This window comes from Oncorhynchus mykiss, chromosome 1, assembly GCF_013265735.2.
Source record: "Oncorhynchus mykiss isolate Arlee chromosome 1, USDA_OmykA_1.1, whole genome shotgun sequence".
NCBI classification, from domain to species: domain Eukaryota; kingdom Metazoa; phylum Chordata; class Actinopteri; order Salmoniformes; family Salmonidae; genus Oncorhynchus; species Oncorhynchus mykiss.
In genome coordinates this window covers 25,490,853-25,508,640 of record NC_048565.1, presented here as the reverse complement: position 1 = coordinate 25,508,640, position 17,788 = coordinate 25,490,853, and the positions used below count along the sequence as shown (strand labels likewise).

General features: G+C 42.0%; 1 long non-coding RNA gene across 1 annotated transcript; it reads right to left on the bottom strand.

Annotated features, from left to right (window-relative positions):
• Positions 1-5,670: 5,670 nt before the first annotated feature.
• On the bottom strand, positions 5,671-17,106 carry LOC118945804. The gene is made up of 3 exons (XR_005040979.1): positions 17,016-17,106; positions 6,214-6,324; positions 5,671-5,805 (listed from the first exon to the last, which is right to left on the bottom strand). It is a non-coding gene; the product is annotated as an uncharacterized LOC118945804 (long non-coding RNA).
• Positions 17,107-17,788: the final 682 nt, after the last annotated feature.

Sequence of the window (17,788 nt, the reverse complement as noted above, 5' to 3'; positions counted from 1 at the left end):
TAAAACAAGCCCCCACTCCAGATAAACCACACTGCGAAGCAAGCAAGACAAATACCAAATAAACTCATTCCAGGGTTGGCGTCAACTTAATTTAAATTCCAGTCAATTCAGGAAGTACACAAAAATTCTCCTCAATACTTTTCAATGAGGAACATTTGGAATTGTAATTTGGTCTACTTTCTGAATTGATTGGAATTTAAATGGAATTGACCACAGCCCTGACTCATTCATCGAATGTGCCAATATAACAGTGACCCAATCAATCCATAGGCCTGCTGTGAAATTGCCAGCTCACATTCTGGTTGAAACAATTTAAATGTTTTACAGTTCTGTTTTAAACACAGGTAGAGATGGCACTACATTACTTTAGACTAGAGCAATCGCCAATCACTAAAGCGACTTCTTGTAGAACAGCACTGTGGCATTATCTGTAATCAATAGTTCTAAGTGGATCTTAATTACCCTGCCTAAACAGCATCCGTGTCTCTAGCTGCTCATTAGAGGAACTGGAACATCCTAGTCAACATAGCAAGACAAAGCACTAATACTCCTGACAGCAGGTTATATCCCATGCAGAGATCCAACACTTAGAAGAGCAGGAGATGTGATAATGCATTTTAACCACCCCTGACTGCCCTAAGGTCTTCAGTGGCTGTATATTCTCCATACTCCTGACTTGTTAAAGTTGGAGTGCTGACTTCACAGAGGCCCACATGGCATTACTGAGATCCCTCTCATTATGCGATACAAGTGACATCAATCCCATTGCCCTAACAGTGCTGAAGGAGATAAGCCATCACAGACTTGTTTTGTTTTGCTGTTGAGAGGACACCCCTATGTTACAGAAGAGGCAAATCATTGGATGTGCAGCCATTACCAAATGTACTTTCATCACTGACGCTTACATTATCTTACCAAACGCTTTCTTTTCAAGGCTAATAATGTTGTTGCAGAAAATGTTCTCAGTTGAAATGTGAAGAGAATTCATTTCTGTTTTCATGGTTTTACTTTATATGGATCTGACTGACAAGCAACAGGCCTAATAAACTCTCCACTTTTTCACATTAATGATGTGCTAATTCCATGGAGCCCAGACTGTTTGCTTGCTTATCACATACTGTTTGTCATGTGAGAATCGACTTTATCCCCCCAGGAGTTTAGCATCCCAAGTCAATTAATATTTATTATGGAAACTTCTGCTACTGTATTCTGTATAAAAGAGGAAAAGCCAAGGTGTTGAATGTACATTTTCTACACTATTTTGATTAGGTTGGTGGCAGTGAGATTTATTAAGGGAAAGGCAAAGTGTGAAGGATTCATTGATTTCTGCAAATATCAATTAAATCCAGATACTTTATGTTACATGCATATAACAATAAGACACACACAAACCACAAAACACAGACGTTGACTTTTCAAAGGCCACAATTAAATGGCAAACAATATCATCTCACCTTTCATTTCTGAATTACAACTCAGAGTTGGTGAAACTTATAGTGAAATATAACACACCCGTATAACATTAGCTCAGCGTCTCTGCTGACCAGCTGTGCTCAACACAGGTTAGATACAATAGTCTCAACTGCTGAGGTACAGGTAAAACCCCTAGGGGAAGCAGAAATCCAATGATCCCATACAGGCCTCTGACTCAACAGCATTAGGAAGATTCAGGAGTGTAATCTGTGATAAAATATAGCTGGTCTCACAACTGTAGGCCTACAGTAAGTGCTCCCAGTAACTCAGACTATATTGCCTTTTTAGCTTAGAGTAGAACGTTGGGTAATTGTTTTGACTTAAGGTCAGATATGGTTCTGCTCCACAACCAGATAATAATGTGCTTGAAGAGAGATTTCTCAATCACGCATTAGAATAGAATGTGATATTGACTTTAATTGAAATGGTGCTTCTTCGTTAACATATTGTAATATCCCCCCAGTGTATAATAAACCAACCACTAAAATGTGTAGAGTGTTTACACATGACATGTATGGTACAATACATGGTTACTTTGCAACTGAGGGGTGTACTACAAAATAGGATCAATGAGTTAGCCAGCTAACTTTGAAAAACAACTAGAAATAACTGTTTATTTTCTGATTGAAAAGCTAAACATACAATTGAAGTCTGAAGTTTACATACACCTTAGCCAAATACATTTAAACTCAGTTTTTCACAATTCCTGACATTTAATCATAGTAAGAATTCCCTGTTTTAGGTCAGTTAGGATCACCACTTTATTTTAAGAATGTGAAATGTCAGAATAATAGTAGAGAGAATTATTTATTTAAGCTTTTATTTCTTTCATCACATTCCCAGTGGGTCAGAAGTTTACATACTCTCAATTAGTATTTGGTAGCATTGCCTTTAAATTGTTTAACTTGGATCAAACATTTCTGGTAGCCTTCCACAAGCTTCCCACAATAAGTTGGGTGAGGTTTGGCCCATTCCTCCTGACAGAGTTGGTGTAACTGAATCAGGATTGTAGGCCTCCTTGCTCAAACACACTTTTTCAGTTCTGCCCACACATTATCTGTAGGATTGAGGTCAGGGTTTGTGATGGCCACTCCAATACTTTGTTGTCCTTAATCCATTTTGCCACAACTTTGGAAGTATGCTTGGGGTCATTGTCCATTTGGAAGACCCATTTGCGACCAAACTTTAACTTCCTGACTGATGTCTTGAGATGTTGCTTCAATATATCCACATAATTTTCCATCCTCATTGATGCCATCTATTTTGTGAAGTGCACCAGTCCCTCCTGCAGCAAAGCACCCCCACAACATGATACTGCCACCCCGTGCTTCACGGTTGGGATGGTGTTCTTCGGCCTGCAAGCCTCCCCCTTTTTCCTCCAAACATAACGATGGTAATTATGGCCAAAAAGTTATATTTTTCTTTCAACAGACCAGAGGACTTTTCTCCAAAAAGTATGGTCTTTGTCCCCATGTGCATTTGCAAACCGTATTCTGGCTTTTTTTTATGGCGGTTTGGTAGCAGTGGCTTCTGGTTATTGTCAATCATTGCCAAGCTGATCTGACACGTGATCCTCACAAGACACCAATACGTACAGTTGAAGTCGGAAATGTACATACACTTAGGTTGGATTCATTAAAACTCGTTTTTCAACCACTCCCAAAATTTCTTGTTAACGAACTATAGTTTTGGCAAGTTGGTTAGGACATCAACATTGTGCATGACACAAATCATTTTTCCAACAATTGTTTAGACAAATTATTTCAAATCAAATGTTATTTGTCACATACACATGTTTAGCAGATGTTAATGCGAGTGTAGTGAAATGCTTGTGCTTCTAGTTACGACAATACAGTAATAACCAACGAGTAATCTAACCTAACAATTCCACAACTACTACCTTATACACACAAGTGTAAAGGGATAAAGAGTATGTACATAAAGATATATGACTGAGTGATAGTACAGAACGGCATAGGCAAGATGCAGTAGATGGTATTGAGTACAGTATATACATATGAGATGAGTAATGTAGGGTATATAAACATCAAGTGGCATAGTTTAAAGTGGCTAGGGACACATGTATTACATAAAGATGCAGTAGATGACATAGAGTACAACATATGTATATATATATATATATATATATATATATATATATATGAGATGAGTAATGTAGGGTATGTAAACATTCTATTAAGTGGCATTGTTTAAAGTGTGCTAGTGATACATTTTTCCATCAATTTCCATCAATTTCCATTATTAAAGTGGCTGGTGTTGAGTCAGTATGTTGGCAGCAGCCACTCAATATTAGTGATGGCTGTTTAACAGTCTGATGGCCTTGAGATAGAAGCTGTTTAACAGTCTCTCGGTCCCTGCTTTGATGCACCTGTACTGACCTCACCTTCTGGATGATAGCGGGGTGAACAGGCAGTGGCTCGGGTGGTTGTTGTCCTCGATGATCTTTTTGGCCATCCTGTGACATCGGGTGCTGTAAGTGTCCTGGAAGGCAGGTAGTGTTCCCCCGGTGATGCGTTGTGCAGACTGCACCACCCTCTGGAGGGCCCTGTGGTTATGGGCGGTGCAGTTGCCGTACCAGGCAGTGATACAGCCCCACAAATAATTTTGCACGCCCAATTTTTCAGTTTTTGATTTGTTAAAAAAGTTTGAAATATCCAATAAATGTCGTTCCACTTCATGATTGTGTCCCACTTGTTGTTGATTCTTCACAAAAAAATACAGTTTTATATCTTTATGTTTGAAGCCTGAAATGTGGCAAAGGGTCGCAAAGTTCAAGGGGGCCGAATACTTTTGCAAGGCACTGTATATACAAAACTGGACCACTGTGGTAACGGCAGGTCAGAGACCTTCTCAGACTGGTGTATGTTCTCTTATAACACCTGTTGCACCAGTCAACTATTTCAGATATTTAGATAAAGTGCGGGCAATATGTCTGCAGTGCAGGGAAGCTGGCAACTATTTCAGATGGGAATAATAATGCTGTCCTGATGACAGCACTCCACAAATCTGCTTTATTACAGTGTAGATTACTTAGGCTGCATTTGCACAGGCTGCATAATTCAGATTTTTTTGCCCAAATATTGGCAAAAGAGCTGATCTGATTGGTCAAAAGACCAATTAGTGAAAATAATATCATAATTGGGCTGCCATAAAGGTCCTGAACCATAAAGGTCCTGAACAGTGAAAATCATGGTTCATCAAATTAAGAGGTGTGGTTTACATAGAAGGTGTGGTTTACCAAAATCTGACTGCAGGGTGATGGCAAATATAATTACAGGTTTCCCCATTCATCTCTGTCTGGTGTTAGCTATTTACTGTCCAGAAACAGGTAACTGCCAAAATAAAGGAAACACTTGAGTAAATTAGGGATACAAAGTATATTGAAAACAAGTGCTTCCACATAGGTGTGGTTCCTTAGTTAATTAAGCAATTAACATCCCATCATACATAGGGTCATGTCTAAAACTGTCCAGTTGCCAATTATTTTGGCTACCATGACTAGAAGAAGAGAGGGGTCTCAAAGGAGCATAGTGTGTGTGTCAGTCACTAGACTTATGGGAGATTCTGGAGCGGTGCCTGGGAGAGCGTTTTCCATCAACAAAACACCAAATGTTGGAATTTCTTGTGAAAGAATGGTGCTGAATCCATCCAATAGAGTTCCAAACACTCGTAGAATCTATGCCAAGGTGCAACGAAGCTGTTCTGGCTCGCGGTGGTCCAATGCCCTATGAAGACACTTTATTTTGGCAGTTACCTATAGGTCTTCAGGCAGCAAAAAAAGTGGGGGAAGTTCCACTCCGAACTCAGACACAGTTGTCATCTCAACACATCTGTCAGTGCTGCTGCAAACCGCAACAGAAGAGACATGCCAAACGGGAGATGTATACAAAATTCTTGACATCATGGAGAGTCATGACTCGTGGTTTATGTACACGGTCTGGCACTGGCAGTCAATAAATATACTTAAGTAAACCCAGACGTCTCCTTGTCCAGTTTCAAGTACAATTGTTCAAGATTAACTAGCGCTAGCTTGATTGAACAGTGCTAACCATTCAATTTTGTCTATAGCTAAATTATACAGCCTGTGTTTTGTTTATATTGATCCTATTACAATAACCAAACATTTGGATTAACAAATAATTTGTGAAACCATGATGTGATATATGACAGGATTGGATGTTTAATACAATTTTAATGTTTGCGTTATTTTTGTATGAACAAATTTTCTTGAGATGATCTTATTGCGTCATTGCTTGACATTTCAAAGAACTGTCAGTCAAGGTGAGCTCCCCGCCAACTGTCTTTTCAGCCCTACGGATATTTAGACAAGGGAGAAAAAGTAGATTTTCAAAAATTCTCAGTATTTTTTAACAGGAAAATATATTATGGGTGAGGTATAAGGTGATTAAACTAAGGTCAAGTTAACCATGTAATAGCACTGATATCACTGTCATGTAGATGTAACTGGAGTCATAACAATCACCTGTTTCAATGTGATGGGCTAGGTGTAGCAGATATAAGAACAAATGAGATATTATCTTATCTATTATTGTATCTTAGCATAGATGCTTGAGAGGAGCCTGTCAGCCTGAGGTTAGAGATGGACTCCCCAGTGAAGAGTGGGACTGTGCGGGAGTAGCAGTGGTCTATATTGGGCCCCCCTGATGAAGGATATGGATGGTTCATCATGCTTGCCTGCTTCCTGGTGTTTGGGCTGACCTTTGAGGTGATCAAGGCCTTCAGAGTTTTCTACGTGGCGATCCACCGCTACGTTGAGACCACGGCAACAGGAACCTCCTGGATTACATCCATCCCTGTGGCAACCATCCACTGTAGAGGTGAGAACATGGTCCTTAGAATGAAATCTGAGTGTCTTTTCAGTGAAATCTGAATGAGTTAAACCAGTATTATTCAAGTCAATAGTGGAACAAAACATAGGCTCCAAACCTTCTGGACTTTTCTTGACTATTTCTAGTATTCTTATTTCTAGTACATGTTTATGTCAGTTTATGTTTGTCAGTCTCTTGAGATATTGACCACCAGGTGTCAGTATACGGTTGTAATCAACAGCTTTAGACAGGGTAGCCTCATAGTGACCCAGGCTACCATAGCTGGGGGGAAGCCTAGGGAGGTTCCATGGCAGAAATCAGCTACTTTTTCTCAGGATTATAAAGCCAACAACATTTTTAGAAAGCAGCATGTTATTGACCTAAAAGGTTAGCTGTGTTAGCCCAGTCGCTAGCTTATCCAGGGTCAACGATACGTAGACAGAAAATAGCTGCTCTATCTACAGTATGGGAACAACTGCAATTATTTTGCAAGCATCATTGTTCAAGTGATTTAAATTAAATAAACCTCATAAAATGTTACCTGTAATGCTCATCTCCAGTAGCCTAATTGTCATCTCCTTATATTTATATTGTACCTAAATTACAAGGGTTGGATATGCACTAAACAATTTTATATGTAAGCACTTAAAAGTCATGTACAAAATCTGGCATATGGTTTGCCTCATATACAGTTGAAGTCGGAAGTTTACATACATCTTAGCCAAATACATTTAAACTCAGTTTTTCACAATTTCCGAGGAAATTATTTATTTCAGCTTTTATTTATTTCATCACATTCCCAGTGGGTCAGAAGTTTACATATACTCAATTAGTATTTGGTAGCATTGCCTTTAAATTGTTTAACTTGGGTGAAATGTTTCGGGTCACCTTCCACAAGCTTCCCACAATAAATTGGGTGAATTTTGGCCCATTCCTGCTGACTGAGCTGGTGTAACTGAGTCAGGTTTGCAGGCCTCCATGCTTACACACGCTTTTTCAGTTCTGCCTACAAATTATCTATAGGATTGAGGTCAGGGTTTGTGATGGCCACTCCAATACTTTGTTATACTTAATCCATTTTGCCACAACTTTGGAAGTATGCTTGGGGTCATTGTCCATTTGGAAGACCCATTTGCGACCAAGCTTTAACTTCCTGACAGGTGTCTTGAGATGTTGCTTCAATATAACCACAACATTTTCCTCCCTCATGACGCCATCTATTTTGTGAAGTGCACCAGTCCCTCCTGCAGCAAAGCACCCCCACAACATGATGCTGCCACCCCCTTGCTTCACGGTTGGGATGGTGTTCTTGCAAGCCTCCCCCTTTTTCCTCCAAACATAACGATGGTCATTATGGCCACACAGTTCTATTTTTCTTTCGACAGACCAGAGGACATTTCTCCAAAAAGTACAATCTTTGTCCCCATGTGCAGTTGCAAACCGTAGTCTGGCTTTTTTATGGCGGATTGGGAGCAGTGGCTTCTTTCTTGCTGAGCGGCCTTTCAGGATATGTCGATATTGGACTCGTTTTACTGTGGATATAGATACTTTGTACCTGTTTCCTCCAGCATCTTCACAAGGTCCTTTGCTGCTGTTTTGGGATTGATCTGCACTTTTCGCACCAAAGTACGTTCATCTCTAGGAGACAGAACGTGGTTCCTTCCTGAGCGGTATGATGGCTGCGTGGTCCCAAGGTGTTTATACTTATGTACTATTGTTTGTACAAATGAATGTGGTACCTTCAGGCATTTGGAAATTGCTTCCAAGGATGAACCAGACTTGTGGAGGTCTACAATTTTTTCTGAGGTCTTGGCTGATTTTTGATTTACCCATGATGTCTAGCAAAGAGGCACTGAGTTTGACAAATGCCTTGAAATACATCCACTGGTACACCTCCAATTGACTCAAATGATGTCAATAAGCCTATCAGAAGCTTCTAAAGCCATTACATAATTTTCGGGGATTTTCCTAGCTGTTTAAAGGCACAGTCAACTTAGTGTATGTAAACTTCTGACCCACTGGAATTGTGATACAGTATATTATAAGTGAAATAATCTGTAAACAATTGTTGGAAAAATGACTTGTGTCATGCACAAAGTAGATGTCCTAACCGACTTGCCAAAACTATAGTTTGTTAGCAAGAAATTTGTGGAGTGTTTGAAAAACGAGTTTTAATGACTCCAACCTGTATGCAAAATGTAAACCTCCGACTTCAACTGTACATTGTCTACTGGTATCATATTAAATTGAGAACATATAGCTGAACATGTAAACAATGTGTGAGTTTAGCTATTCTCTGCTTCAGATGACAGATGCCCATAACGCCAGTAACGCCATACTCTAGGCTTATGGCTGCATTGGCGATGCAAACCATATGATACATTACAAAATGTATTCACATAGCTGATATAGTGAGAGAGTGACAATCAAACCAAACAGATTGGAGATCAACCAGACAAAAAGGAAATCTTCATTTGAGAATAAATCGAATCAAATCAAATAAAATGTTATTTGTCACATGCGCCGACTACAACAGGTGTAGCCTTACCGTGGTGTAGCCTTAACCTTACCATGAAATGCTTACTTACAAGCCCTTAGCCAACAATTCAGTTCCAGAAATAGTTAATAAAATATTTACTAAATAAAATGTAAAAAAGTACAAAAAAGAACACAATAAATGTACATAACAATAACGGGGCTGTATACAGGGTGTACCGGTACCGAGTCAATGTGTGGGGGTAAAGGTTACAACATACATCTTTATTGCAGGATTGTGATAAGTGATTCACCAACATTGACACTAGTTCATTTGAGTAATAGTTTAACAATTAAAACAAATGTAAACACTTAATTTCATAGAACAACACTTAATCACTTCAAAATGTACAAATAAACTAACTACTGTGTAAAGATTAGACATCTTAGTCTAAACAACAATAGATAATTGAGTAATATCAAGTAGGCTATTAACAACAACAACCTCCATACAGTGGTGGCCAACATTGATCCACTGGTCCTGATCTACTGGGTGAGCAGACTCTTCTATTCCAGCCCAGCTTTCGCACACTCATTAGATTTAGAATCTGGTGTGTTACAGAACCCAGCAGACATCCAGCAGGATCGGCCTACTCCAATTGTAATAGGTTTATACATTGTGTGTGATGTTTAACTGTAGTTGTGTATTCATCATTTGCTAACATAGTTAGGCCTACACATACTGTATAACATGCAGGGTTTCCCTTAGGAAAATGTGGCTCATAAAAAATAAACATTAAAAAGCAATGAGTCTGATGCAACAGATCAGAACGTTGATAAACTATTTCTTCAGACAGTAGGCTATGCTCGAATGTTCGTTCCATAAAGCAATTAGCGGAAAACACAGTTGTCAAAAGGGCACCTCACATGCCAGCGGTTTCATGGGATAGAGACAGAAATATCTGTTAGAACTTAGAAAGAGAGGAGATCTAATAGGCTACTTTGAAGCAAGGTAAGACATGCCTTATGATGTGTATTAAAACGTTAAAGTTTCAAATAACTAAGCACATCTTTTCAAAATGCATAGCCTACTTCCTCCAGCTGTCACGCCCTGACCATAGAGAGCCTTTTATTCTCTATGGTGGTTAGGTCGGCGTGTGACTAGGGTGGGTTATCTAGGTTATTGTAAGTCTGTTGGCCTGGTATGGTTCCCAATCAGAGACATCTGTTTATCGTTGTCTCTGATTGGGGATCATATTTAGGCAGCCATTTCCCCCACTGTGTTTTGTGGAATCTTGTTTCTGTGTAGTTGCCTGTGAGCACTGCTTGAGAGTCACGTATTGTTTATTCTTCTTTATTGTTTTTGTGAGTTTCATTTCATAAACATATCGAACTCTACGTACGCTGCGCCTTGGTCCGATATTTATTCTAACGAACGTGACAGAAGATCCCACCACCAAGCAGCGTGCCTGGGAAGAGAATGTATCCTGGGCTTGGGAGGAGATAAAAGCCCAAAAGACAGCCCCCAAAAAAGTTTTGGGGGGTGCGCACGGGGTGGTCGGCGATGCTGAGGGGTGAGTCAGAGACCAAGGAGTAATATTGGGATAGATTGAGCGAGGAGTGGTTGGCGAAAGTTGATGAGAGAGAGCTGTTGGTTTGGCTGGAGAGGCAAGACAGTCACCCTGAAGAGCGTGTTAGCCGTCCGATGCCACCTGTGCCAGCTCTCCGTACTTGCATTGAGGACAGTGTCATTGTTCCGGTACAATGTGTGCTGGTTCTACGCACCGCGTCACCAGTGCGCCTCCACAGCCCGGTACGTCCTGTGCCAGCTCCCCGCACTTGCCGTGCGAAGGTAGTCATCTGTCCAGGACACGTTGTGCCAGCTTTACACTCCAGACCTCCAGTGCGCCTCCACGGCCCATTAAGTCCTGTGCAGGTTCTACGCACCGTGTCTCCAGTGCGCCTCCACAGCCCGGTGCGTCCTGTGCCAGCTCCTCGCATTTTCCGTGCGAAGTATGTTAAAGTTCTGGTACCATTGATGCCGGCTATATGCACCAGGTCTCCAGTACGTCTCCACAGCCCAGTACGTCTTCCTCAAGTGCGTGTTCCCAGTCAGGTGCGTCCTGTGCCTGCTCCCCGCACTCGCCCTGAAGTGCGTGTCACCAGTCTGGCGCCATCTGTGCATCAGGCCTCCAGTGCGCCTCCCCAGTCCAGAGCTTCCGGCGACGGTCCCCGGTCCGGAGCTTCCGGCGACGGTCCCCGGTCTGGAGCTTCCGGTGATGGTCCACGGTCCGGAGCCTCTGGCGACGGTAAACGGTCCGGAACCTCCAGCTCCAGGGCAGGAGCCTTCCTCTGCGCCGAGGCCCAGTCCGAGCACGGCATCCAGTCCCGCTTTATGGCAGGAGTCCTTCTCTGCGGCGATGCCCAGTCCAGGCACGGCGTCCAGTCCCGCTCCATGGCCGGAGCCTTCTTTGGCGCCGGTGTCCAGTCCGGGTGCGGCATACAACCCAGTTCCATGGCCGGGGCCCTCTACACCGATGTCCAGTCCGGTCCTGGACCGGGCATGGCGTTCTACCCGGCTCCATATCCACAACGGAGTGGGTACTTCGCCCCGCACCGGAGCCGTCCCCAACGTTAGATGCCCACCCGGACCTTCCCCTATTGAGTCAGGTTTTCCTTTGAGGATTCTTGTGTGTTTTTTTTATTGGGCCACAGGGGAGGATAGTGCGTTTTTTGCCATGGTTTACATTCACTCTTCTGATGGTTTTACCATATAATTTCTTCCATCCTGGCCAAATTTCCTCATATGCTTGCATGCATCTATATCAAGGTGTTTTGGTACTTCCCTTATACACTATCCTTTTCCATGTGCTAACTTTTACTGTACCTACAGGTCAGTATAGTCTACCAGTCCAATGGTCTATCCTGCCCTCTATCCACCATTCATAGTGACAATAGTAGCATAGCCATGGTTAGTTGGGGTGCTGAGGGTGCTGCAGCACCCCCCGTTCTTAATAATAGTCGTAGGTGGATCGTTTGTCCAGATCTGCACAAGGCTAACTAGCAATCATACCACACATAAAAATACTCAACAATGCATACACCTTTTTATATGAATCAAAAAGAACAATTCATTTAGTTAAACAGTGTGTAAAGTTAGCTAGCTAGCAGCTCAGTTGAGTTTGAAATAAATGTACATCGCAGACTGTCGGCCACACCTGGGAACTTGAAAACCAACAATTGGAACTAGCATAACAAACAGGACCCCTTCAACAAGCGTGTGGCGTTGATTCTTGAAATGTAACATCAAATCAAAATCTTGCTGCTGGGAGCCAGCCATTCAAACAGTTTTTACAATACAAAATGCTCCAGACCTCCAAGGGAGGCATGACAATGACGTGAATTTGAAGGTAAAGCAATGCAAAATTATAGCCAGCTATTTTTTATTTACCCTTTATTTAACTAGACAAGTCAGTTGAGAACAAATTCTTATTCACAATGACAGCCCACCAAACCCTAACCCAGACGACGCTGGGCCGATTGTGCGACGCCCTATGGGACTCCCAATCACGGCCGGTTGTGATACAGCCTGGATCCTGCTGGGTATAGTCCTGCTGCTGTGTCCCCTAGCCTCCTCCTTCCCTGAGTGGAGCCTATGGCCTGGTGTTCGGAGCCAGCGTCTCGATCCATATCACTGTGCTGGCTAATGTGGTGGGCGTGCAGCGGCTGGGGACCGCCCTCTTTTTCTTCGTGCTCACCCGCAGCAGTGGGGGCCTCTTGGGGCCACCCATCGCAGGTGAGCCCCTCTGCCATTAGCTCAAGGGTATTCTCTAGGACATTGTCTCTATAATTGCAAAAGGCATTAGCTTACAGAACATGTAACCTTGAGTAATGAACCTTGTGTGATTACTGTAACCATGTTCTGATTTTAACTGAACATCCCCTTGTGTAGCTAACCACCGGGGGATTTTATGTCTTCCATGAAAGGTCATCATCCTGTAGATTGGGGCTTTAACTAACATTCATATACAGAGATACCATATTCATAGAAGGTCACAAATATATTTCATTATGCTTTACAGTTGGGTTAATTTCATGGGCTATTGGTCTCATGATAAATGTATTTTTCTGGGGTGGGTTTCCTCTCCATTGACTTCCTCTTCTAACACACACGCTTCGCTCCAGCTCTTTGTCTGAATGTAAAATGATGTGTCATAGACTATGATTCTTCACAGACCTTGTGAACAACTGCACTCACAGCATTGGGTAAAAATAATAACAGCAAAGGCATTCTTAAAAGTTAACTCAGGTCCAAAACAAATAGAAAACAACCTTGTGGAAGAATACCAACAGTACAATAGATGTGCCCCACCACCCACAGAATATCTCTGATAACCATGGCATTTGGGGTTGTTTACTGAGCTGGTAACATTTTGCCCCTCTCGGTCTAAACAATAGCAGTAAATATAGCCTGCCAAATCAAGGCTTGTCAAGTGGAAAAACCAAAGTAAAAACATGACTTTCATTGTGGCTATAGCTTTTCCAGAAAGTCTCTCTCTCACCATTACTCTTGCCTCTGATTAAACACTACTGCTGAGAGAGCGAGAGAGAACAGAGGGGGCGGTTTCAAAATATCTTATCACCAAATTCTGTTTCAAGTTCATTTAAAAGGCCATTAACATAAAGGATATTGTGCTAAAGATAAGTTTCATGTTGATTGTAAGCAAGATATGGGTTGGCTTGTGTTGTTCTTAAACAGCTTAGTGTCTGGAAATAGTAGGCAATCCTTGAAGTGAGGGGAACAAAATACTTAGATCACATAAATTGTGAAAATAACTGTTAGATTTGTTCACCTCGTCTCCTTTTGAAAAAGGTCAAAGTCAATCGAGGAGAGTCAGCGAGGAGAGTGAAATGCGCTTGCTTGGAATGAGACGGTTTTGTCATTAGGCAAATTTTGTTTTCAGGGTGGATCCCAAAATAAGTGTGTAAAGTGGTCCAAATAAATGAAGTTAGTTGTGAAAGACATTTATAGAAAAAACAGTAAGTAGTATATTGTTTTTAAAACGTATACATGTATTTCTCCTCTGAGAAAACAAATGCTGATTCATCGGTGTGGCAGATTTCAAACTCTTCTTCGGTAGGATGCACGAGTATCCTTGATGAAAGGTGGCTATCAAGGAGGGGACAACAATCTTCTGTTTGCAGACTAATGAATTGACACACTCCACCACCACCACTTATCGATTTCCGGGTCACGGAGAAGAGAGGGCAGAGAGAAAAGAGGATGGAGGACGGACTTTTGCCCAAACGAGGAAACCCTAGAGAATTTGTAACTGTAGGTGGAAAAATGAGATGGAGAGGAGACAGGTGGGGCTAAGTCCTAAGGAACTTCCTGAGCCCAAAAGTGCTGAAGAGACAGGAGAGGAAAGGCCACACCAGTCAAGAACCTCAACAGAATAGTGACAATCACATTCAAGATTTATGTTCTAAAACTGTTTCTGCTGAAATTACTGCCTTACAGCACTGGCAGTCACCTCTGTTCTGCCCAGAGTTTAAATGAGCTAATAAGGAAATAGCCCCTAAACTCTTCCAGGTGGCTTGAAGTATCACAACAACTATGCAGTGATTCACTTTTGATTCACTCCTAAAAATAAAATGGGATAATGACCAAAGTAAGGTTAATTCCTCCACAATAATGCTTTGAAGGACATGTGCAGTGCATCTGATACCCACACATTCAAATAGCTGGGACAGGATTGATAATGCCAACACTTACTCCCTCTAGTGGAGCTTAGAGGTATTTTAAAACAGAGTCTATGGCTAAACTCAGTGGAATCATGTCAGAATATATTTATTGCTGGAGTTGGCACTAACTCACATGATTTAGATAATGAGTTTATCACTTGTAAATCATTTTGTGGATCATTAGTAATAGAGGGAATAACGTTTGCAGTAGTAAAAGCTACAGCTGAACAAATACACATTAAAAACACATTAACTCACTGCCATCATAAGGGGAAATTAGATTGTGTAGGCTACTGTGAAACATTGCTCACAAAAGGTAAGAAATTAAATTGATCTTGATCATTGGGAATGCCAGAGAGAAAAAAGGGGTCTGTTTTCTCAGCTCTGGAATGTTTTGTGCAAAATATGCATCAAAGATAAGCAAACTCTACAGACCTGCAATAACAAAGGTGGCCTGATAAAAATAATAACACAAATAAGCATTAATAAACATGTCACCTTCCATAGCTCTGGAATAATAAACTATAAACTGAGGTATAGCCAAAGTAAGCTGTTCCATAAACACTGGCCCACACAAACACATTCACATACACACACGCGCACACACCCACGTGCGCACACACATGCATGAGTGCACACAAACACGCATGCATGCATGCATACACACACACACTGAGAGCCCCGTCTGTGTAAGATGGTTGGCTCCCAAGGGAAGAGCCCACCTGTTATCTTACAGAGGACTACCAGATCAAAGAAACAAATTACCACAGGATTTCCGTCCCATGGAACTAAAACTCCTATTCTCTGTTGTAAGTGGATGTTTCATCTTTTGATCTAAACCCACATCTCTCTTACTTGTTTGAGCATATTGTATGCATTGTAAAAAAAAATACATGTTGATATATGGCTAACATTCTTTAAGGTCCCACATGTTAAAACCTTTCTGAGCATCATATTTCCTCCATTCAAATACACAAGCCCTCAGTGCTATACTGGAACAAATGGTACAGTATACGGAAAATTAAGATAACTGTGGGAATCCCGCTTGAGTGTACACAGCCACTGAAAGACATAGCGTAGCACATATCCTTCAAGTTACAATGCAGGGACAGTAAAAAGTAGGAAAATAAAGTTCTCACCTACAAGACGTCTTTACAGAGAGACAGGAGATAATAATATGTTGGGAAAGTGGGACATGTGACCTCAGACTTAAACTCTTATAAAGCAGGAAGACAGGAAATCCTTTGATGTCCTAAAAAACTTCCAGATCCACCTCCCTCACGTTCTCCCCCAGTCCCTACCACACCCCCAACCCCCCTTCACTTTGACCTCACTGTTGGACACCTGGGCAGATGGTCACTATACTAACAGCAGGTTTAAATGTTTGCTTTGACCTTGCTTTCAGGGTTCACCTTGTAGAATTCCAGGCAGCTACCTGAGTTCAAAGGGCCCCCGGCTATATGCGTAAGGGGAGAGAGGGACAGCTGGAGACAGAGAGAGAGACGGAAGGAAAAGGAGGGTCCAAGTGAGGCTTGAGGAATGAGGGAAAAGTAAGGAACAGACAAAGAAGTAAAGTCACAGAGAGAAGTTGGTAAGTGGAGGGAGACGAGAGAAAAGGGGGAAATGATGGAGGGAAATAGGGGGGCAGAAAGGGAGGTGGAGGGTGAAAACGGTAGATAGAGGTCTAGGTTAAAGGGGGGACAGGATAATCCCCCAGCCCAGTGTGAATGGCTCCCTCTAGTTCCTAGGGGTGGCAGAGCGGCACTGACTGGGGGAGATCAGGGAAAAAATGGCCTTAATGAGTTGTGATTGGGCCAGCTGCAGGGGGTTAGGATAATGAGCAGCTACAAGCACGAAGAGCCTCCCAGACGAGCAGTTAAGACCTGCTATAGCAGGTTGTTCTGTTATAATCTCCACCCGGCACAGACAGAAGGGGACTGGCCACCCCTCATAGCCTGGTTCCTCTCTAGGTTTCGGCTTTTCTAAGGAGTTTTTCCTAGCCACAGTGCTTCTACACCTGCATCGCTTGCTGTTTGGGGTTTTAGGCTGGTTTTCTGTACAGCACTTTGAGATATCAGCTGATGTACGAAGAGCTATATAAATAAATTTGATATAGCGTCTTTCATTAGTGAACTTGGGGGAAAAGTTCTAAACGGGAGGGAAAGTGTAAAGTGAACATGATTGTAATTTTATCCAATTTAAATCAAAAGTAAAACTCAAAAGTGTACAAGTTCAAAATCCTAGACTCAAAGTGAATAAAGACTGAAAACTTAAATCTTTAAAGCCAAGTTCTTGGCCAGTGTGGTCAACCGAAAGCAAATCTTTCAAGTTGAAAAACAATTATTTGAGTTTACCCCTGATGTACAACCATTCCAGTCCGTAAATCATTGTTTCAGTGGAATATATATTTATTCTAGCTCAAGTTCAAACCCAGGTAGCACATTTTGTTTCTTGGAAGTTGTTGGAACTCACCTTTTAGGTTTCCCCATTCGTCCTGAGCAGTAAAACTGAACGTTTTTTTAAACATTCTGAGAACGGAAGTGAACATTTTGCCTGTTCTGGGTGACCCTGGCACTGGCTGAGAGAAACAAAGGTGCAAATTAGTGAGATAGAAGGGGATTGGGGCAGGTGTGGACAGACAAGGAGTGCCTGTCTCGCTGCAAGCCCTGCTTCAAGACGCAGCTTGAGATTTCCCAACTAGCACAACCGAGAACCTAGATGAGAGCGTGGTTGTCCCATGGCAATTTTTCATACAACCTTCGCACAACTTTCCGGGAATGGTGCAGGATAGTTGCTTGGCTTTGGAACATTCTCCCAGGTTCTCAGTGTTTTGTCTATCTGGAAAATCTCAAGCTACCTCTTGGAGCAGTGATTGCAGAGAGACAGGAGCCAAACAGATGTGTTTAGTCTCTGAGCGCCACACCTTGTCCACACCTGCCTCCCTCCCCTCCTATCTCACTAATCTGCACCTTCCTTTCTCTCAGCCAGTGCCAGTCTGCAGCTTCAAACAGCTGCACTACTCAGGCTCATCAGTGCTTTTGTGTTTCCGAGACCACCCCCCACACACACGCATACAGTCACATGTATATACCATCCCCACATACTCACTCACACACATCCACAGAAATTAAAACATCCTTAGACAAACAAACACTTGTGTATGCCCATAACCTTTAACATAAGCACACAATAAAGTATACTATAAACCACACATCTGTATTTTTATTTAACTAGTCAAGTCAGTT